Below are 25,169 nucleotides of genomic sequence, written 5' to 3' on the forward strand. Positions count from 1 at the left end.
ACGGTCTTTTGGCCAAAAGAGAAAACCCCTTTGTTAATCAGACCTTCCATCAGAGACTGTAACCAGGAAAACACGGAACATGGAGAAAGCCACGATGCGGAGCACTGCAGAGTATCATACTAATAACGATAGGATTATCATTAATACTACTAATAGTAATAATAACACGTAAAAATATCTCAGTTTGTAGATTGATAGATAACAAGGTGTTTTAAAAGGTGGTGAACGTTAATTTGTTTTAAAGTGACAGAGTAGATAGTTGATATTTACTGTATCTGTATGTTATGTTTTGTGTATATATATATATATATATATATATATATATATATATATATATATATATATATATATATATATATATATATATATATATATATATATTTATTTGTGTTTATTTATTACAAATTTTTCACAAATAAAATGTCCTTTTCCTAAAAAATAATAAATTATTATGATCATTAAATACGTCTACGTTTAATTATTTAATTATATATTATCATATATAATGAAACAACACCGTGTGTGTAGCCTAACAGATGTCAAATTCTTCCAGACGACAAAAGCTCAGTCCATTCCAGTGTCTTCCTGTTCCTGTCACGGTTCCACATTTTGTCCCTAACCACCAAGCATGGCTCTTTGGGAATAGAATGGCCAATGTAATTTGACACTTCAACTTACTGTGCTCTCTATCTTAGTTGATTCACCCACTGACGTTGAGCCCCAGTCATTCTCAGTGGTAGTGACTAGGAGGAAGATCATTAAAAAAAAAAAAAAAAAAAAAAACAAGATCCTGAATATTACTAAAGAGGACTTTCTCCGAGTCGTTTCGCCACTCGCTTTAAATCTGGTAAGTTAAGTTCCGTGATTGTTCTGTTGGTTGCAGCCCGTGTCTGTCGCGTTGAACACCTCTCGCTCGGGAGGGTTTTGTTTTTCTACCAGTTGGTGCGTTGGGATTGTTTCCCCGACAATGGAGTGACCACTTGAAGCGACATCAGGGCGCTTGTCGTGTAATCAACGCTGCGACGTCGCGGCACGGAGATAGAGACGTAATTGTAGGGTAGTTGGCAGGTTGTGCATTTCATCCGTTATAGCCGAGATGCCGTAGCCTGGTCTTCACGGAGGTTTTGTTTCGTAGATTTTTGGTGGATCAAGACTCGGATCAGTCCAGCAGTGTGTGTGTGTGTGTGTGTGTGTGTGTGTGTGTGTGTGTGTGTGTGTGTGTGTGTGTGTGTGTGTGTGTGTGTGTGTGTGTGTGTGTGTGTGTGTGTGTGTGTGTGTGTGTGTGTGTGTGTGTGTGTGTGTGTGTGTGCGTGTGTGTGTGTGTGCGCGGATTTAGATATGTGGGTCGTGTCTTGCTGGGCACTTTTAGGAGATTGCATTGGTGTAGAGCGAGACACATGGCAGTGCAACAATCTTTCTTTGTCATGTGTCAAAATGGCATGAATAAAATCAGCGTTACAATTTAACATACATTATTAACAACCATTGGGATATCATACAATGTGATTTACTTAACCTGCTGTTTAGGGTAGCCTATTCATAAGAAATATGCGTCATAATTCCTAATGATCACATATAGGGTATAGGCTAAGGTTAGCCTATATTATTTAGTAATACGTTTATCATTAGCTTACTACTTGTGTGTGCAGAAGTTACACACCTGATAGGGGTTGTTTTGTTGGTTACTGTTATTACTGTTTTAGTGGGTTGAACTCATTCACTCCCTGATCCTGGCGGTGTCTGGATCTGAATCCAGAAGGGACTGACGGCGGGCCTCTCACACATAACTAGCTTTCCTTTCTGCCTGTACATCTGTCTAGGAAGAACCGCCAAGAGGGGAGGGGGAGCAGGGGGAGCCAGAAGCACACCACCCGAGCTGCTCTGCTCTCTAATCACTGTCAGAGATAAACTCTCTCTCCCCCTTTCTCTGTCTCTCTCCCCCCTATCGCTCTCTCTCTCCCCCTCCCTCCCCTTCTCTGTCTCTCCCCCTATCTCTCTTTCTATCTCTCTCTCTCACCTATCTCTCTCTTTCTCTCACCTCTCTCTCACCTATCTCTCTCTCTCTCACCTATCTCTCTCTCTCACCTATCTCTCTCTCTCTCACCTATCTCTCTCTCTCTCACCTATCTCTCTCTCTCTCACCTATCTCTCTCTCTCTCTCACCTATCTCTCTCTCTCTCTCTCTCTCTCTCTCCTCTCTCTCTCTCTCTCTCTCTCGCTCTCTCTCACCTATCTCTCTCACCCCTCTCTCTCTCACCTCTCTCTCTCACCTATCTCTCTCTCTCTCACCTATCTCTCTCTCTCACCTATCTCTCTCTCTCTCTCTCTCTCTCTTGACAGCCACTTTAAAAGTAGACTATTGTTATAAAGAAAAAATATATAATAATATTCAGATAAATATCCCAATTGTTGCATGCCACTATACTTGTCTACTTTGGCTACAATGTATGTTTTTGGAGTGTCTATTTCTCGACTTGTGATTTTATAAATAAAGAACAGGGAGAGAAACACATGTTTCTCGTCTTTATGTGCTGAGAGAGAGGTTCAAGATGGGTTTTCATGTTTTCAATAAGTTACATGACTAAAAGTCAACCTCTTTTTTTTATTTTACCTTTATTTAACCCGGCAAGTCAGTTAAGAACAAATTCTTATTTTCAATGACGGCCTAGGAACAGTGGGTTAACTGCCTGTTCAGTGGCAGAATGACAGATTTGTACCTTGTCAGCTCAGGGATTTGAACTTGCAACCTTCCGGTTACTAGTCCAACGCTCTAACCACTAGGTTACCCTGCCGCCCCCCTCTCTCTACCACCTCTCTCTACACCTCTCTCTCTACCTCTCTCTCTCTCTCTCTACCTACCCCTCTCTCTCTCTCTCTCTACCTACCCCTCTCTCTCTCTCTCTCTACCTACCCCTCTCTCTCTCTCTCTCTACCTACCCCTCTCTCTCTCTCTCTACCTACCCATCTCTACCTACCTCTCTCTCTCTCTCTCTCTCTACCCCTCTCTACCTCTCTCTCTCTCTACCCCTCTCTACCTCTACCTCATCAGAACAGCAGTGTGTCTGAGTGGAATTGGTCCCATCCACGTGTAGTGGTGATTCAGCGTTTGAAGCGTGGCTTGTAGATTCAAACTATTAAATAGGGCCTTCGTCACTTGTGGCAGTCATTGGGTATTGGTTCGTCATCGTCACATGGTATGAGTGGCGTCCAAAAGGGTAAAGGATCAACACGAGGCTCTCGATGGGACCTGTAAAGAAGCATTGATTTAAGGTAGCAGCCCTGTGTGTCTGACCATTTGTCTGTTAGGTGGCATGTTGCTTGATCAGAGTCTGGATTCCAATAGAATCCTTCAATCTCAAGGACTGCCTCTCCCCCCCCCCATCCTCCCTCCCCATCCGTCCCTTCCGCAACCTCTCAGGTGCCCCCAAATTGAGCCTGTTAATTATCATGGGGCAGACACACACACTCTACCATGCTGACTTTGGCTGTAGTATCTCCTTTTAGGTGTTAGCTGTAGCCTCCTCTACCAACCAAGAGAAAGGTGTTAGCTGTAGCCTCCTCTACCAACCAAGGGAAAGGTGTTAGCTGTAGCCTCCTCTACCAACCAAGGGAAAGGTGTTAGCTGTAGCCTCCTCTACCAACCAAGGGAAAGGTGTTAGCTGTAGCCTCCTCTACCAACCAAGAGAAAGGTGTTAGCTGTAGCCTCCTCTACCAACCAAGAGAAAGGTGTTAGCTGTAGCCTCCTCTACCAACCAAGAGAAAGGTGTTAGCTGTAGCCTCCTCTACCAACCAAGGGAAAGGTGTTAGCTGTAGCCTCCTCTACCAACCAAGAGAAAGGTGTTAGCTGTAGCCTCCTCTACCAACCAAGGGAAAGGTGTTAGCTGTAGCCTCCTCTACCAACCAAGAGAAAGGTGTTAGCTGTAGCCTCCTCTACCAACCAAGGGAAAGGTGTTAGCTGTAGCCTCCTCTACCAACCAAGAGAAAGGTGTTAGCTGTAGCCTCCTCTACCAACCAAGAGAAAGGTGTTAGCTGTAGCCTCCTCTACCAACCAAGAGAAAGGTGTTAGCTACATAGTAAAGGGATAATGAAGGCTCTTCAGTTTGCTGTGGTGTTTTAGCTCATTGGATGGATAACACAGCTCAACTTTTAAAATCAAAAATAAAATTTGATTTGACACGTGCTGAAAATGCTTGCTACAAGCCCTTAACCAACAATGCAGTTCAAGGAATAGAGTTAAGAAAGGCAGTCCCACAACCAACACTACCACACACTATACCACAACACCACCAACACTACCACACACTATACCACAACACCACCAACACTACCACACACCATACCACAACACCACCAACACTACCACACACCATACCACAACACCACCAACAACACTACCACACACCATACCACAACACCACCAACACTACCACACACCATACCACAACACCACCAACACTACCACACACTATACCACAACACCACCAACACTACCACACACCATACCACACCACCACCAACACTACCACACACCATACCACAACACCACCAACACTACCACACACCATACCACAACACCACCAACACCACCAACACTACCACACACCATACCACAACACCACCAACACCACCAACACTACCACACACCATACCACAACACCACCAACACTACCACACACCATACCACAACACCACCAACACTACCACACACCATACCACAACACCACCAACAACACTACCACAACACCACCAACACTACCACCAACACTACCACACACCATACCACAACACCACCAACACCACCAACACTACCACACACCATACCACAACACCACCAACACTACCACACACCTTACCACAACACCACCAACACTACCACACACCATACCACACCACCACCAACACTACCACACACCATACCACAACACCACCAACAACACTACCACAACACCACCAACACTACCACCAACACTACCACACACCGTACCACAACACCACCAACACTACCACAACACCACCAACACTACCACACACCATACCACAACACCACCAACACTACCACACACCATACCACAACACCACCAACACTACCACACACCATACCACAACACCACCAACAACACTACCACAACACCACCAACACTACCACACTCCGTACCACACCACCACCAACACTACCACCAACACTACCACACACCATACCACAACACCACCAACACTACCACACACCATACCACAACACCACCACCAACACTACCACACACCATACCACAACACCACCACCAACACTACCACACACCACCAACTTTGTAATAAAAGTCCCCATGATGCTAGTGACTATAATAAAAGTCCCCATGATGCTAGTGACTGTAATAAAAGTCCCCATGATGATAGTGACTGTAATAAAAGTCCCCATGATGCTAGTGACTGTAATAAAAGTCCCCATGATGCTAGTGACTGTAATAAAAGTCCCCATGATCATAGTGACTGTAATAAAAGTCCCCATGATGATAGTGACTGTATTACAGCCACAGAAGTTGCTGGTGCGCGATGAGACAAGGATATCCCTACCGGCCAACCCCTCCGCCCTACCGGCCAACCCGGACGATGCTAGGCCAATTGTGCATCGCCCCACGGACCTCCCGGGTGCGGCCGGTTACGACAGAGCCTGGGCACAAACCCAGAGTCTCTGGTGGCACAGCTGGCGCTGCAGTACAGCGCCCTTAACCACTGCGCCACACGGGAGGCCAGAACCTGCACCTTTCTAATGACACACACACACACACACACACACACACACACACACACACACACACACACACACACACACACACACACACACACACACACACACACACACACACACACACACACACACACACACACACACGAGGGATCATAATAAACTCTACTCGACATAGTCAGGATGCTGTTGACTGTTAACATGGGGGTTCTATTTTATAAACACTACTCAGAGAGAATCTGTGTTTTTGTGAGCGAGAGAGACCTATATATATATATATACATAATATGACATTTGTAATGTCTTTATTATTTTGGAACTTCTACGAGTGTAATGTTTACTGTTCATTTTTATTGTTTATTTCACTTTTGTATATTATCTACTTCACTTGCTTTGGCAATGTTAACATATGTTTCCCCTGCTAATAAAGCCCATTGAATTGAATAGAATTGAATTCAGAGCGGGAATATGTGTGTTTTTGTGTGAGAGAGAGAGAGAGAGAGAGAGGGAGGGATGGGAGAGGTAGTTGGGAGGGGCGCCAGATCACAGAACATTTAATCACATTATAGTGTGCACTCTGTGCTTTTCTGGTTTGCCTAGTGTTGATGGCAGTTATTGTACAGACTGGAGGGAGGCCGAGTAGAGCATAGAAGTAGAATCTATAGAACAGGCGTCCCCAATCAAATCAGTGATGTCATAATGGGTGGACTGGCAGACGGATTCTATTCCTATGGTGTAGAACAGACAAGCAGACAGAGACCGATCAACACAGATAACAGATAAACAGGCAGGCAGTCCAAGACACAGACAGACATGAAGGAAGGGAATATGCGGCTGTTGACGGTTGGGTGGAGAGCATGATATATGCATGAAAGGGAAACACTGGTGTGTAGAATAGCCAGCCAGGGTTTTTCAGGCTGTCTAGTTGGTTCCCGGGGGCAAATTTTTATTTGCACAACAAGCTCTGTTTTGGTGGCCTCTGGTACAATTGAAATGTTTTGATTTCATCTGAAATACTCGGCAAAATGATTGAATATTTTTAACAGGTTAACAGGTTTTACCGCCCAGATTGGTAAAAGACATTGTGGCGTTGAGCAGAAAGATGTGGAGTGATAACATACAAAACCAGAGCAATGTTATACATAGAAGCATGGTCCTTTGGAGGATTGTTGACATACACTACCAATCAGAAGCTTTAGAACTCGTTCAAGGGTTTTTTTCTTAATTTTTTACTACATTGTAGAATTAGTAGCGAAGACATCAAAACTATGACATAACAAATATGGTAAACCAAAATAATGTAGTAACCAATTTTTTTCTATTTGAGATTCTTCAAATAGCCACCCTTTTGCCTTGATGACAACTTTTCACACTCTTGACATTCTCTCAACCAGCTTCACCTGGAATGCTTTTCCAACAGTCTTGAAAGAGTTCCCACATATGCCGAGCACTTGTTGGCTGCTTCTTCCTTCACTCAGCGGTCCGACTCATTCCAAAACCATCTCAATTTGGTTGAGGTCGGTGGTGATTGTGGAGGCCAGGTCATCTGATGCAGCACTCCATCACTACCACACACCATACCACAACTCCACCAACAACACTACCACAACGCCACCAACACTACCGCACACCATACCACACACCACCAACACTACCGCACAACATTCCACAACACCACCAACACTACCACACACCTACGCTCTAACCACTAGGCTACCTGCCGCCCCTACGCTCTAACCACTAGGCTACCTGCCGCCCCTACGCTCTAACCACTAGGCCACCTGCCGTCCCTACACTCTAACCACTAGGCTACCTGCCGCCCCTACGCTCTAACCACTAGGCTACCTGCCGCCCCTACGCTCTAACCACTAGGCCACCTGCCGCCCCTACGCTCTAACCACTAGGCTACCTGCCGCCCCTACGCTCTAACCACTAGGCTACCTGCCGCCCCTACGCTCTAACCACTAGGCTACCTGCCGCCCCTATGCTCTAACCACTAGGCTACCTGCCGCCCCTACGCTCTAACCACTAGGCTACCTGCCGCCCCTACGCTCTAACCATTAGGCTACCTGCCGCCCCTACGCTCTAACCACTAGGCTACCTGCCGCCCCTACGCTCTAACCACTAGGCTACCTGCCGCCCCTACGCTCTAACCACTAGGCTACCTGCCGCCCCTACACTCTAACCACTAGGCTACCTGCCGCCCCTACGCTCTAACCACTAGGCCACCTGCCGCCTCTATCACGGCAACTGGTTTGATACATTCACCTCTGAAGGTAAATACTGTACTTACATTCAATGATCTTCACTGGATCAGACTGAAACTTTTCACACACCACTGCCATCCTTTGGACAGATTCTAAATGACACCTAGGATCCTATCTTAATGTATGGCCTTTGTCTTGCGATTCAAAGATGATGAGAAAAAAAAAGTAAACTCATGTTTATCTTTGTATTGCCCTGGAAAACTGGGAACCCCCTCTTTTTACCAAAACTGCTTTAAAAGTTGTTTTTCCCAACCCATTGCATTCAGATTGCTTGACAGAAATGCGTGTTTCTCTCCCTGCGGCTCTCGCAACTTTGAATACGCCTTCGACGTAAATCTTTATCTGGCGTAGAACGCACAGCAACGAGCCCACTAGTAAACTACTCTGCTATGGATTTGGTCTGTTCATTACTCATTTCGTTGGCAGAGGAAAAAGGTCATGTAGCCAGTGCCTCCTCTGTTACAACATGCATGTTCTTCATACTGACTTTTCTAGACTAGACAAATTAAACTTTGAAATCAAAAGAAGCCTATTTTTAATTTATGAAGTGGGGGAAAAAGTAGCCGGCAGAAAACGAGTCTGTTACCGGCTGTTTGGCCGACGTGTGTGTGTGTGTGTGTGTGTGTGTGTGTGTGTGTGTGTGTGTGTGTGTGTGTGTGTGTGTGTGTGTGTGTGTGTGTGTGTGTGTGTGTGTGTGTGTGTGTGCGTGCGTGCGTTTGCGGGTCAGCAACAAAATCCGCAGAGCACATTTGATTCATTAAAAGGGTCTGGCATAGTTGATTAAAGTTGGCTTGATGCCACGGCTGTTGATGCTAGGCTGAAATTACACTGTTGTCTTGTCTCGATTCTCAACTGTCAGGTCAGAGGTCATAGTTGGGCTGTAATGAAAACCACGAGTGTCAGGTCAGAGGTCATAGTTCGCCCGTAATGAAAACCACGAACAAAATGCTGGTCTCTCAAAACATTGCTGACTGGTCTACGAAGAAAGGAAATCAAATGTGCGTTGTTCCTTTTAAAAATTCAACCACTCTGTGCTAATTAGACAAGTTAAATGAGTTCCTCTTTATAACGAACAGTTTGGCTTTTTTGGAAACGGAGAGCGTATTGTTAAAATCAAGATGGAAACGGAGAGCGTATTGTTAAAATCAAGATGGAAACGGAGAGCGTATTGTTAAAATCAAGATGGAAACGGAGAGCATATTGTTAAAATCAAGATGGAAACGGAGAGCGTATTGTTAAAATCAAGATGGAAACGGAGAGCGTATTGTTAAAATCAAGATGAAAATGTCTTTCACTTCCGTGACAAACCGACTGCAAATACCACCTAACCACAGACGACATTCTAATGAACACTGAGTAAACGGGGCCAATCTTCAACATATTGCAGTGGCAAATATATATTGAAATATAACATTCTCATTAAACAGGATAATGGAAGTTCACATAAGTATCAAGTGAATATAGATCTACCAATATGTTAGTGTTTTTACTGATGTCAAATTTGCTTATGAATTATTAAGTGATTTAACTTTTACCAAACCGGTAGAATTGCAATTGAATTGGCTACAATGAGACCTTAAAGTACATTTACATTACATTTAAGTCATTTAGCAGACGCTCTTATCCAGAGCGACTAGTCACTAACTACACCTGAGTCTCCTGTTACTGTCCTCCCTACCACTGACTGTTATGTTCAGCTCATAGTGTCTCCTGTTATGTTCAGCTCATAGTGTCTCCTGTTATGTTCAGCTCATAGTGTCTCCTGTTATGTTCAGCTCATAGTGTCTCCTGTTATGTTCAGCTCATAGTGTCTCCTGTTATGTTCAGCTCATAGTGTCTCCTGTTACTGTCCTCTCTCTCCTTCTGTCTCTCTCCTTCTGTCTCTCTCTCTCTCTGTCTCTCTCTCTCTCTCTGTCTCTCGGAGGATTCAGGTGTAGCTAGGCTAGCCCATATCCTGATCATATCCTGATCATTGTCACACATTTTGTATTTAGTACCCTCGGCACTATAGTAAATAGATCATTAGCATTATCTATAGCCTACACAGTGTAGGTCATCTTGCAGGACATATATGGATTTGGAAGGGAAATGGTCCCTCCTAGTATACCCAAATATACCTGGTCATTGTTTAATTTATACCCAAATATACCTGGGCACTGTTTAATTTATACCCAAATATACCTGGTCATTGTTTAATTTATACCCAAATATACCTGGGCACTGTTTAATTTATACCCAAATATACCTGGTCATTGTTTAATTTATACCCAAATATACCTGGGCACTGTTTAATTTATACCCAAATATACCTGGTCATTGTTTAATTTATACCCAAATATACCTGGGTACTGTTTAATTTATACCCAAATATACCTGGGCATTGTTTAATTTATACCCAAAGATACCTAGTCATTGTTTAATTTATACCCAAATATACCTGGGCATTGTTTAATTTATACCCAAATATACCTAGTCATTGTTTAATTTATACCCAAATATACCTGGGCATTGTTTAATTTATACCCAAATATACCTGGTCATTGTTTAATTTATACCCAAATATACCTGGGCATTGTTTAATTTATACCCAAATATACCTGGGCATTGTTTAATTTATACCCAAATATACCTGGGCATTGTTTAATTTATACCCAAATATACCTGGGCACTGTTTAATTTATACCCAAATATACCTGGGCATTGTTTAATTTATACCCAAATATACCTGGGCACTGTTTAATTTATACCCAAATATACCTGGGCATTGTTTAATTTATACCCAAATATACCTGGGCATTGTTTAATTTATACCCAAATATACCTGGGCATTGTTTAATTTATACCCAAATATACCTGGGCATTGTTTAATTTATACCCAAATATACCTGGGCACTGTTTAATTTATACCCAAATATACCTGGGCATTGTTTAATGTATACCCAAATATACCTGGTCATTGTTTAATGTATACCCAAATATACCTGGTCATTGTTTAATTTATACCCAAATATACCTGGGTACTGTTTAATTTATACCCAAATATACCTGGGTACTGTTTAATTTATACCCAAATATACCTGGGTACTGTTTAATTTATACCCAAATATACCTGGGTACTGTTGTTTAATTCATACCCAAATATACCTGGGTACTGTTGTTTAATTCATACCCAAATATACCTGGGTACTGTTGTTTAATTCATACCCAAATATACCTGGGTACTGTTGTTTAATTCATACCCAAATATACCTGGGTACTGTTGTTTAATTCATACCCAAATATACCTGGGTACTGTTTAATTTATACCCAAATATACCTGGGTACTGTTTAATTTATACCCAAATATACCTGGGTACTGTTTAATTTATACCCAAATATACCTGGGTACTGTTTAATTTATACCCAAATATACCTGGGTGCTGTTTAATTTATACCCAAATATACCTGGGTGCTGTTTAATTTATACCCAAATATACCTGGGTACTGTTGTTTAATTTATACCCAAATATACCTGGGTACTGTTTAATTTATACCCAAATATACCTGGGTACTGTTGTTTAATGTATACCCAAATATACCTGGGCACTGTTTAATTTATACCCAAATATACCTGGGTACTGTTTAATTTATACCCAAATATACCTGGGTACTGTTGTTTAATGTATACCCAAATATACCTGGGTACTGTTTAATTTATACCCAAATATACCTGGGTACTGTTGTTTAATTTATACCCAAATATACCTGGGTACTGTTGTTTAATTTATACCCAAATATACCTGGGTACTGTTGTTTAATTTATACCCAAATATACCTGGGTACTGTTGTTTAATTTATACCCAAATATACCTGGGTACTGTTGTTTAATTTATACCCAAATATACCTGGGTACTGTTGTTTAATTTATACCCAAATATACCTGGGTACTGTTGTTTAATTTATACCCAAGGGGAAAGACGAGCACTTAGAGTGGCAGAGAGACAGTCACAGGACACAGGACACGTTGGTTAGAGACTCACTCTGCCTGCATGGAACTCCCCTCAACGTCAACCTGTTTTATGCTAGCGTTGTGACCTCTCCTACAACGTTAACCTGTTTTATACTAGCGTTGTGACCTCTCCTACAACGTTAACCTGTTTTATGCTAGCGTTGTGACCTCTCCTACAACGTTAACCTGTTTTATGCTAGCGTTGTGACCTCTCCTACAATGTTAACCTGTTTTATGCTAGCGCTGTGACCTCTCCTACAACGTTAACCTGTTTTATGCTAGCGTTGTGACCTCTCCTACAACGTTAACCTGTTTTATGCTAGCGTTGTGACCTCTCCTACAACGTTAACCTGTTTTATGCTAGCGTTGTGACCTCTCCTACAACGTTACCCTGTTTTATGCTAACGTTGTGACCTCTCCTACAACGTTAACCTGTTTTATGCTAGCGTTGTGACCTCTCCTACAACGTTAACCTGTTTTATGCTAGCGTTGTGACCTCTCCTACAACGTTAACCTGTTTTATGCTAGCGTTGTGACCTCTTCTCAACGTTAACCTGTTTTATGCTAGCGTTGTGACCTCTCCTCAACGTTAACCTGTTTTATGCTAGCGCGGTGACCTCTCCTCAACGTTAACCTGTTTTATGCTAGAGTTGTGACCTCTCCTACAACGTTAACCTGTTTTATGCTAGCGTTGTGACCTCTCCTACAACGTTACCCTGTTTTTATGCTAGCGTTGTGACCTCCTACAACGTCGTGTCGAGTTTACTGTCTTTCATGGCCAAATAGCTCTATTTTTCACGTCATCCAACACGTTTGCTGAAATGGCACTTGGGTTGGAACCGATGCGTTGGTCAGATGGGTGAAAAAATAGTTTTTTTTTGGCTCGCACCAGTGGTGGGTTTGGCGTTGAACTGAGTACTGAGCAGTAATGAACCCCCGTCCCTATTGTAAAACAATGACGGTGGATCTTTTGACGTTATGGGGCTGTTCTGCTTTCCGTTGGTCCTGGATTCCTTGTTAATGTCACCGGCATCACGGACTGGTTGCCTCTGCTCGGAGGCTGAAACCTGGCCTCAAGTGGATCTTCCAGCAAGTCAATAACCGCCCCCCCCCAAAACACAGCAAAACCCACAAAGAAATGGTTAATTAGCCACAAAATCGACATTTTGCATCTCAGTGTCTCACTTGAAATTCATTGAAAACCTGTGGTTTGAATTGAAGAGGACTGTTCGTAAGGGCAGACAAAGGATATCATTTATTTATTTATTTTGCTCCTTTGCACCCCATTATTTTTATTTCTACTTTGCACATTCTTCCACTGCAAATCAACCATTCCAGTGTTTTACTTGCTATATTGTATTTACTTCGCCACCATGGCCTTTCTTTGCCTTTACCTCCCTTATCTCACCTCATTTGCTCACATCGTATATAGACTTGTTTTTCTACTGTGTTGTTGACTGTACGTTTGTTTTACTCCATGTGTAACTCTGTGTTGTTGTTTGTGTCGAACTGCTTTGCTTTATCATGGCCAAGTCTCAGTTGTAAATGAGAACTTGTTCTCAACTTGCCTACCTGGTTAAATAAAGGTGACATAAAATAAAGAAATATCAAGCATCTGGACAGGTTCTGTATGGAGGGATGGTCTAACATCCCCTCACAATGTGTTCTCCAATCTCCATAAAACATTTGAGAGACATTCACGTTACCGTAGAAACCGACTCGACTGCATGAATGCCCGGCCGTCCCGTATTCAGTCAGCTGTTCGTTCCACAATTATTTTATTTTCATGACGGTCTTCATCCGTAATCGTCGGTAACGCGGTTGTACGGTAATTGTGGGATTTTCTTTTTAGGTTTTAGTTCCCCCTTGTGTGCTATGCCGGTAATACCATAAATCTTGGGAATGCAGAATGTTATGATATGAAAATCTGTATACTGCTCAAGCCTAGTGCGTGGGGACAGTAGCTAGGTGAATATAGCAATGTCATGTAGTCACATGCACAACTATACTGTGACTGTCTGGAACTAACCTGGACCCCCACAGCCCAATGGTACAGTCTGACAGGGGGATGTTCACTAGTCTGGAACTAACCTGAACCCACCACAGCCCAATGGTACTGTCTGACAGGGGGAGGGGGGGGGTGTTCACTAGTCTGGAACTAACCTGGACCCCCACAGCCCAATGGTACAGTCTGACAGGGGGATGTTCACTAGTCTGGAACTAACCTGAACCCACCACAGCCCAATGGTACAGTCTGACAGGGGGATGTTCACTAGTCTGGAACTAACCTGAACCCCTACAGCCCAATGGTACAGTCTGACAGGGGGGATGATGTTCACTAGTCTGGAACTAACCTGAACCCACCACAGCCCAATGGTACAGTCTGACAGGGGGATGTTCACTAGTCTGGAAGACTTAAAATAACTTAACATTCTTATTTCCTTCTGTACCCCGTCCGTCCGGTGGCTGTCCTCTCTTAGCTCAGCTTCAGTTTATGGAAATACACATAAACTACTTTCAATGGTATTTTAGGCAGCTCGGGGTCACCTAGAATACCTAAAGAATACACATTGAGGACAAGGCATTGATTAGTGTGTCATGCTGTATCAATATGGTATTACATCATTTTAACACCATACAATTGGGCATTGTAACGATGTGTTGGCCACACACACACACACACACACACACACACACACACACACACACACACACACACACACACACACACACACACACACACACACACACACACACACACGTTTACATAAGTATGTTTTGTCACTCAAGGGAGTCACAATTTAGCGACAACTAAGTTTTTTTTAAACTCCTGCGTTTGTCTGGATGTGTCTGTGTAGATCCTACATGCATAATTACTGTCTTTCCTCAATTAGCCATGAAATCCCTAGTTTTCACAGTGGCTGTTTTGGGGCTTGCAGGTAGCCTAGCAGTTAGGAGCGTTGGGCCAGTAACCAAAATCCCCGAGCCAACTAGGTGGGCACATCTGCCAATGTGCCTTTGAGCAAGGCACTTAACTTGTTAGTTGCTCTGGAGAGACTGCGAAATGAGGAAAAATAAAGGGAAAAATAATGGAAGCTGTGCGGTGCCCAGCTCTCTAGCATTTAGAGTCTAGCCAATGAGCTTCAGCACCTCACCATTTGAGTAACAGCTAGCAAGATGCTAGCTGAGAGAGAGAGAGTGATGATGTGGTGCACATCTCTCCTCATTCAGAGGGCTTCAGAAGTCATCTCTCCTCATACAGAGGGCTTCAGAAGTCATCTCTCCTCATACAGAGGGCTTCAGAAGTCATCTCTCCTCATACAGAGGGCTTCAGAAGTCATCTCTCCTCATACAGAGGGCTTTAGAAGTCATCTCTCCTCATACAGAGGGCTTTAGAAGTCATCTCTCCTCATACAGAGGGCTCCAGAAGTCATCTCTCCTCATACAGAGGGCTCTAGAAGTCATCTCTCCTCATACAGAGGGCTTTAGAAGTCATCTCTCCTCATACAGAGGGCTTTAGAAGTCATCTCTCCTCATACAGAGGGCTTTAGAAGTCATCTCTCCTCATACAGAGGGCTTTAGAAGTCATCTCTCCTCATACAGAGGGCTTTAGAAGTCATCTCTCCTCATACAGAGGGCTTTAGAAGTCATCTCTCCTCATACAGAGGGCTCCAGAAGTCATCTCTCCTCATACAGAGGGCTCCAGAAGTCATCTCTCCTCATACAGAGGGCTCCAGAAGTCATCTCTCCTCATACAGAGGGCTCCAGAAGTCATCTCTCCTCATACAGAGGGCTTCGGAAGTCAGTGACAAATAAATAGTAACAAATGAAAACAAATGTAATAACTACAATATATTTGTTTGCAGAAGTACATTCACCCCTTTTTGTTTTGGCGCCTAAATTACATTTACTAAATCAGTTCAGGAGTCAAATGTGGTTTAACAAATCAGATAATATGGTTACATGGACTCCCTCTGTGTGAACAAATAGCAGTTGACATGATTTTTAAATGACTTCCTTCCTCTGTTCTCCGTACAACGTCTGTGGGGTCCCTCAGTCAACTTGTGGATTTCAAGCACAGATTCAACTACAAAAGAAGGGCAGTGATTGGTCGATGGGTAACAAAAGACAGCGGGAGCTTTTGGAAAGCCTCCATAAAGAAGGGCAGTGATTGGTCGATGGGTAACAAAAGACAGCGGGAGCTTTTGGAAAGCCTCCATAAAGAAGGGCAGTGATTGGTCGATGGGTAACAAAAGACAGCGGGAGCTTTTGGAAAGCCTCCATAAAGAAGGGCAGTGATTGGTCGATGGGTAACAAAAGACAGCGGGAGCTTTTGGAAAGCCTCCATAAAGAAGGGCAGTGATTGGTCGATGGGTAACAAAAGACAGCGGGAGCTTTTGGAAAGCCTCCATAAAGAAGGGCAGTGATTGGTCGATGGGTAACAAAAGACAGCGGGAGCTTTTGGAAAGCCTCCATAAAGAAGGGCAGTGATTGGTCGATGGGTAACAAAAGACAGCGGGAGCTTTTGGAAAGCCTCCATAAAGAAGGGCAGTGATTGGTCGATGGGTAACAAAAGACAGCGGGAGCTTTTGGAAAGCCTCCATAAAGAAGGGCAGTGATTGGTCGATGGGTAACAAAAGACAGCGGGAGCTTTTGGAAAGCCTCCATAAAGAAGGGCAGTGATTGGTCGATGGGTAACAAAAGACAGCGGGAGGGAGCTTTTGTAACAAAAGACAGCGGGAGCTTTTGGAAAGCCTCCATAAAGAAGGGCAGTGATTGGTCGATGGGTAACAAAAGACAGCGGGAGCTTTTGGAAAGCCTCCATAAAGAAGGGCAGTGATTGGTCGATGGGTAACAAAAGACAGCGGGAGCTTTTGGAAAGCCTCCATAAAGAAGGGCAGTGATTGGTCGATGGGTAACAAAAGACAGCGGGAGCTTTTGGAAAGCCTCCATAAAGAAGGGCAGTGATTGGTCGATGGGTAACAAAAGACAGCGGGAGCTTTTGGAAAGCCTCCATAAAGAAGGGCAGTGATTGGTCGATGGGTAACAAAAGACAGCGGGAGCTTTTGGAAAGCCTCCATAAAGAAGGGCAGTGATTGGTCGATGGGTAACAAAAGACAGCGGGAGCTTTTGGAAAGCCTCCATAAAGAAGGGCAGTGATTGGTCGATGGGTAACAAAAGACAGCGGGAGCTTTTGGAAAGCCTCCATAAAGAAGGGCAGTGATTGGTCGATGGGTAACAAAAGACAGCGGGAGCTTTTGGAAAGCCTCCATAAAGAAGGGCAGTGATTGGTCGATGGGTAACAAAAGACAGCGGGAGCTTTTGGAAAGCCTCCATAAAGAAGGGCAGTGATTGGTCGATGGGTAACGATAACACATCAGACATTGAATATCTCTCAGTTAATAATTATGCCGTATGTGATGTATTAAACCACCCAGACACATCAAAGATACAGTCATCCCTCTGAACTGAGCTGCCGGACAGGAAGGAAACTGCTCAGGGACGTTACCATGAGGACATTTGGTCATTTTAAAACCGCTACAGAGTTCAAAGGTTGTGAAGGGAGAACTTCATAATAATGACTTATGACAGATTGATGAAAATAATACGAATATGCAGAATACATTTTTTTTTTTTTTTTTTTTAAATAATAAAAAAAAAATAATAATAATAATAATAATAATATATATATTCCAAAACAAGCATCCTGTATTCAACAAGGCCCTAAAGTTATACTGTAAAGAAACAGGGCAAAGGAACAGACTTTTTGGCCTGAATACAAAGCCTTGTGTTTGTATTTCTTATTGTCCGAGATGGTGGTGACTGCATCATGTTATGGGAATAGTTGACATTGGCAAAGACTGGAGAGTTTTTCCAGGATAAAAATAAGTGGGATGGAGCGAAGTAAAAAATGAATCTAGCTTCAGACTGAATTCCACTAGACACTGGGAAGGAAATTCACCTTTCAGCATGGCAATAACCTACAACACAAGGCCACATCTACACGGGAGTTGCTTACCAAGAAGATGGTGAATGTTCCTGAGTTACAGTTTTGACTTTAAATCTGGTTGAAATTCTATGGCAAAACCTGAAAATTACTGTCTATCTAATTCTATTTTCAAATGTAAGCTTTATTTAACTAGGCAAGTCAGTTAAGAACAAATTCTTATTTACAATGACTGCTTTGTCATGTTTTGTCATATATTGTCATGTCTTGTCCCTGTGCTTTCTCTTCTATTCGTTTCCCCCTGCTGGTCTTATTAGGTTCTTTCCCTCTCTCTATCCCTCTCTCTCTCTCTATGTTCCGTTCCTGCTCCCAGCTGTTCCTCATTCTCCTAACTACCTCGTTTACACTTTCACACCTGTCCCCTATTTTGCCCTCTGATTAAGTCCCTATTTCTCTCTCTGTTTCTGCTTCTGTCCTTGTCGGATCCTTGTTTGCTGTGCTGTGTTCTTGTTCCGTCCTGTCGTGTTTTTGCCTTCATCAGATGCTGCGTGTGAGCAGGTGTCTCTGTCAGCTACGGCCTGCGCCTACCCGAAGGGACCTGCAGTCTGTGGCCGCTTATCCTGTTATTCCCCTCTACAGACTAGAGGATTTCTGTTATTCCCCGTTTGGACATTTCCTGTTAAGGATTCAGGATTTGTTATTTTCTGTTTGGACTTGAATAAACTCTTGTTTCTGTTAAGTCGCTTTTGGGTCCTCACTCACCTGCATAACATGCTTACTGGGGAACAATGGTTTAGGTGTAACTGCCTTGTTCAGGGGGCCGGACGACAGATTTCTACCTTGTCAGCTTGGGATTCGATCCAGCAACCTTTCGGGTTACTGGCCCAACACTCTAACCGCGAGGCTACCTGCCGTCCCTACACTCTAACCGCGAGGCTACCTGCCGTCCCTACACTCTAACCGCGAGGCTACCTGCCGTCCCTACACTCTAACCGCGAGGCTACCTGCCGCCCCTACACTCTAACCACTAGGCTACCTGCCGCCCCTACACTCTAACCACTAGGCTACCTGCCACCCCTACACTCTAACCACTAGGCTACCTGCCACCCCTACACTCTAACCACTAGGCTACCTGCCGTCCCCACACTCTAACCACTAGACTACCTGCCATCCCTACCCTCTAACCATTAGGCTACCTGCCGTCCCTACACTCTAACCACTAGGCTACCTGCCGCCCCTACACTCTAACCACTAGGCTACCTGCCGTCCCTACACTCTAACCACTAGACTACCTGCCATCCCTACCCTCTAACCATTAGGCTACCTGCCGTCCCTACACTCTAACCACTAGGCTACCTGCCGCCCCTACACTCTAACCACTAGGCTACCTGCCGTCCCTACACTCTAACCACTAGTCTACCTGCCATCCCTACACTCTAACCACTAGACTACCTGCCGTCCCTACACTCTAACCACTAGTCTACCTGCCATCCCTACACTCTAACCATTAGGCTACCTGCCGTCCCTACACTCTAACCACTAGTCTACCTGCCGTCCCTACACTCTAACCACTAGGCTACCTACCGTCCCTACACTCTAACCACTAGGCTACCTGCTGCCCCTACACTCTAACCACTAGGCTACCTGCCGTCCCTACACTCTAACCACTAGTCTACCTGCCGTAACCCCTACACTCTAACCACTAGGCTACCTGCCGTCCCTACACTCTAACCACTAGGCTACCTACCGTCCCTACACTCTAACCACTAGGCTACCTGCCATCCCTACACTCTAACCACTAGGCTACCTGCCGTCCCTACACTCTAACCACTAGGCTACCTGCCGTCCCTACACTCTAACCACTAGGCTACCTGCCGTCCCTACACTCTAACCACTAGGCTACCTGCCGTCCCTACACTCTAACCACTAGGCTACCTGCCGTCCCTACACTCTAACCACTAGGCTACCTGCCGTCCCTACACTCTAACCACTAGGCTACCTGCCGTCCCTACACTCTAACCACTAGGCTACCTGCCGTCCCTACACTCTAACCACTAGGCTACCTGCCGTCCCTACACTCTAACCACTAGGCTACCTGCCGTCCCTACACTCTAACCACTAGTCTACCTGCCGTCCCTACACTCTAACCACTAGGCTACCTACCGTCCCTACACTCTAACCACTAGTCTACCTGCCGTCCCTACACTCTAACCACTAGGCTACCTACCGTCCCTACACTCTAACCACTAGGCTACCTGCCGTCCCTACACTCTAACCACTAGTCTACCTGCCGTCCCTACACTCTAACCACTAGGCTACCTGCCGTCCCTACACTCTAACCACTAGGCTACCTGCCGTCCCTACGTCCCTACACTCTAACCACTAGGCTACCTGCCGTCCCTACACTCTAACCATTAGGCTACCTGCCGTCCCTACACTCTAACCACTAGTCTACCTGCCGTCCCTACACTCTAACCACTAGTCTACCTGCCGTCCCTACACTCTAACCACTAGGCTACCTACCGTCCCTACACTCTAACCACTAGGCTACCTGCCGTCCCTACACTCTAACCACTAGGCTACCTGCCGTCCCTACACTCTAACCACTAGGCTACCTGCCACCCCTACACTCTAACCACTAGGCTACCTACCGTCCCTACACTCTAACCACTAGGCTACCTGCCGTCCCTACACTCTAACCACTAGGCTACCTACCGTCCCTACACTCTAACCACTAGGCTACCTGCCGTCCCTACACTCTAACCACTAGGCTACCTACCGTCCCTACACTCTAACCACTAGGCTACCTGCCGTCCCTACACTCTAACCACTAGGCTACCTACCGTCCCTACACTCTAACCACTAGGCTACCTGCCGTCCCTACACTCTAACCACTAGGCTACCTGCCGTCCCTACACTCTAACCACTAGGCTACCTAACCCGTCCCTACACTCTAACCACTAGTCTACCTGCCGTCCCTACACTCTAACCACTAGGCTACCTGCCGTCCCTACACTCTAACCACTAGGCTACCTGCCGTCCCTACACTCTAACCACTAGGCTACCTGCCGTCCCTACACTCTAACCACTAGGCTACCTACCGTCCCTACACTCTAACCACTAGGCTACCTGCCGTCCCTACACTCTAACCACTAGTCCCTACCTAACCACTAGGCTACCCCCCACTCTAACCACTAGGCTACCTGCCGTCCCTACACTCTAACCACTAGGCTACCTACCGTCCCTACACTCTAACCACTAGGCTACCTACACTCTAACCACTAGGCTACCCCTACACTCTAACCACTAGGCTACCTGCCGTCCCTACACTCTAACCACTAGGCTACCTGCCGTCCCTACACTCTAACCACTAGGCTACCTGCCACCCCTACACTCTAACCACTAGGCTACCTACCGTCCCTACACTCTAACCACTAGGCTACCTACCGTCCCTACACTCTAACCACTAGGCTACCTGCCGTCCCTACACTCTAACCACTAGGCTACCTGCCGTCCCTACACTCTAACCACTAGTCTACCTGCCGTCCCTACACTCTAACCACTAGGCTACCTGCCGTCCCTACACTCTAACCACCCTACACTCTAACCACTAGGCTACCTGCCGTCCCTACACTCTAACCACTAGGCTACCTGCCGTCCCTACACTCTAACCACTAGGCTACCTACCGTCCCTACACTCTAACCACTAGGCTACCTACCGTCCCTACACTCTAACCACTAGGCTACCTACCGTCCCTACACTCTAACCACTAGGCTACCTACCGTCCCTACACTCTAACCACTAGGCTACCTGCCGTCCCTACACTCTAACCACCTACCTGCCGTCCTCTACACTCTAACCACTAGGCTACCTGCCGTCCCTACACTCTAACCACTAACCACTAGGCTACCTAACCACTAGGCGTCCCTACACTCTAACCACTAGGCTACCTGCCGTCCCTACACTCTAACCACTAGGCTACCTACCGTCCCTACACTCTAACCACTAGGCTACCTACCGTCCCTACACTCTAACCACTAGGCTACCTGCCGTCCCTACACTCTAACCACTAGGCTACCTGCCGTCCCTACACTCTAACCACTAGGCTACCTGCCACCCCTACACTCTAACCACTAGGCTACCTACCGTCCCTACACTCTAACCACTAGGCTACCTACCGTCCCTACACTCTAACCACTAGGCTACCTACCGTCCCTACACTCTAACCACTAGTCTACCTGCCGTCCCTACACTCTAACCACTAGTCTACCTGCCGTCCCTACACTCTAACCACTAGGCTACCTGCCGTCCCTACACTCTAACCACTAGGCTACCTACCGTCCCTACACTCTAACCACTAGGCTACCTACCGTCCCTACACTCTAACCACTAGGCTACCTGCTGCCGTCCCTACACTCTAACCACTAGGCTACCTACCGTCCCTACACTCTAACCACTAGGCTACCTGCCGTCCCTACACTCTAACCACTAGGCTACCTGCCGTCCCTACACTCTACCTGCCGTCCCTAACCACTAGGCTACCTACCGTCCCTACACTCTAACCACTAGGCTACCTACCGTCCCTACACTCTAACCACTAGGCTACCTGCCGTCCCTACACTCTAACCACTAGGCTACCTACCGTCCCTACACTCTAACCACTAGGCTACCTGCCGTCCCTACACTCTAACCACTAGGCTACCTACCGTCCCTACACTCTAACCACTAGGCTACCTACCGTAACCCCTACACTCTAACCACTAGGCTACCTACCGTCCCTACACTCTAACCACTAGGCTACCTACCGTCCCTACACTCTAACCACTAGGCTACCTGCCGTCCCTACACTCTAACCACTAGGCTACCTACCGTCCCTACACTCTAACCACTAGGCTACCTACCGTCCCTACACTCTAACCACTAGGCTACCTGCCGTCCCCTACACTCTAACCACTAGGCTACCTACCGTCCCTACACTCTAACCACTAGGCTACCTGCCGTCCCTACACTCTAACCACTAGGCTACCTACCGTCCCTACACTCTAACCACTAGGCTACCTGCCGTCCCTACACTCTAACCACTAGGCTACCTACCGTCCCTACACTCTAACCACTAGGCTACCTACCGTCCCTACACTCTAACCACTAGGCTACCTGCCACCCTACACTCTAACCACTAGGCTACCTGCCGTCCCTACACTCTAACCACTAGGCTACCTACCGTCCCTACACTCTAACCACTAGGCTACCTGCCACCCTACACTCTAACCACTAGGCTACCTGCCGTCCCTACACTCTAACCACTAGGCTACCTGCCGTCCCTACACTCTAACCACTAGGCTACCTGCCGCCCCTACACTCTAACCACTAGGCTACCTGCCGTCCCTACACTCTAACCACTAGGCTACCTGCCGTCCCTACCACTCTAACCACTAGGCTAACCACTAGGCTACCACCCCTACACTCTAACCACTAGGCTACCTACCGTAACCACTAGGCCCTACACTCTAACCACTAGGCTACCTACCGTCCCTACACTCTAACCACTAGGCTACCTGCCGTCCCTACACTCTAACCACTAGGCTACCTACCGTCCCTACACTCTAACCACTAGGCTACCTACCATCCCTACACTCTAACCACTAGGCTACCTACCGTCCCTACACTCTAACCACTAGGCTACCTACCGTCCCTACACTCTAACCACTAGGCTACCTACCGTCCCTACACTCTAACCACTAGGCTACCTGCCGTCCCTACACTCTAACCACTAGGCTACCTACCGTCCCTACACTCTAACCACTAGGCTACCTACCGTCCCTACACTCTAACCACTAGGCTACCTACCGTCCCTACACTCTAACCACTAGGCTACCTACCGTCCCTACACTCTAACCACTAGGCTACCTGCCGTCCCTACACTCTAACCACTAGGCTACCTGCCGTAACCACCTACCGTCCCACTCTAACCACTAGGCTACCTACCGTCCCTACACTCTAACCACTAGGCTACCTACCGTCCCTACACTCTAACCACTAGGCTACCTGCCGTCCCTACACTCTAACCACTAGGCTACCTACCGTCCCTACACTCTAACCACGTACCCCTCCCACTCTAACCACTAGGCTACCTTCCGTCCCTACACTCTAACCACTAGGCTACCTGCCGTCCCACTCTAACCACTAGGCTACCTGCACGTCCCTACACTCTAACCACTAGGCTACCTGCCGTCCCTACACTCTAACCACTAGGCTACCTACCGTCCCTACACTCTAACCACTAGGCTACCTACCGTCCCTACACTCTAACCACTAGGCTACCTGCCGTCCCTACACTCTAACCACTAGACTACCTGCCGTCCCTACACTCTAACCACTAGGCTACCTGCCGTCCCTACACTCTAACCACTAGGCTACCTACCGTCCCTACACTCTAACCACTAGGCTACCTGCCGTCCCTACACTCTAACCACTAGTCTACCTACCGTCCCTACACTCTAACCACTAGGCTACCTGCCGTCCCTACACTCTAACCACTAGGCTACCTACCGTCCCTACACTCTAACCACTAGGCTACCTACCGTCCCTACACTCTAACCACTAGGCTACCTGCCGTCCCTACACTCTAACCACTAGGCTACCTGCCGTCCCTACACTCTAACCACTAGGCTACCTAACCACGTCCCTACACTCTAACCACTAGGCTACCTACCGTCCCTACACTCTAACCACTAGGCTACCTACCGTCCCTACACTCTAACCACTAGGCTACCTACCGTCCCTACACTCTAACCACTAGGCTAACCACACTCTAAGGCTACCTACCGTCCCTACACTCTAACCACTAGGCTACCTACCGTCCCTACACTCTAACCACTAGGCTACCTACCGTCCCTACACTCTAACCACTAGGCTACCTACCGTAACCCCTACACTCTAACCACTAGGCTACCTACCTAACCGTCCCTACACTCTAACCACTAGGCTACCTACCATCCCTACACTCTAACCACTAGGCTACCTACCGTCCCTACACTCTAACCACTAGGCTACCTACCACCCCAAACTTATGAAAGACTTAAGAAAAGCTTGACGATTTCTGAAAAGAATAATGGGCTAATATTGCACAATCCAGGTGTGGAAAGCTCTTAGAGACTTACCCAGAAACACTCACAGCTGTAATCCCTCTTAGAGACTCACCCAGAGAGACTCACAGCTGTAATCAC

The 25,169-nt window shown here is 46.1% G+C and overlaps 1 pseudogene; it reads left to right on the top strand.

Moving 5' to 3' along the window:
* The first annotated feature begins 620 nt into the window (after nucleotides 1–620).
* The window catches only part of LOC123989592, a 349,650-nt pseudogene continuing 325,101 nt past the window's right edge, over nucleotides 621–25,169 (top strand).

The sequence above is a fragment of the Oncorhynchus gorbuscha genome, linkage group LG11 (assembly GCF_021184085.1).
Source record: "Oncorhynchus gorbuscha isolate QuinsamMale2020 ecotype Even-year linkage group LG11, OgorEven_v1.0, whole genome shotgun sequence".
NCBI classification, from domain to species: domain Eukaryota; kingdom Metazoa; phylum Chordata; class Actinopteri; order Salmoniformes; family Salmonidae; genus Oncorhynchus; species Oncorhynchus gorbuscha.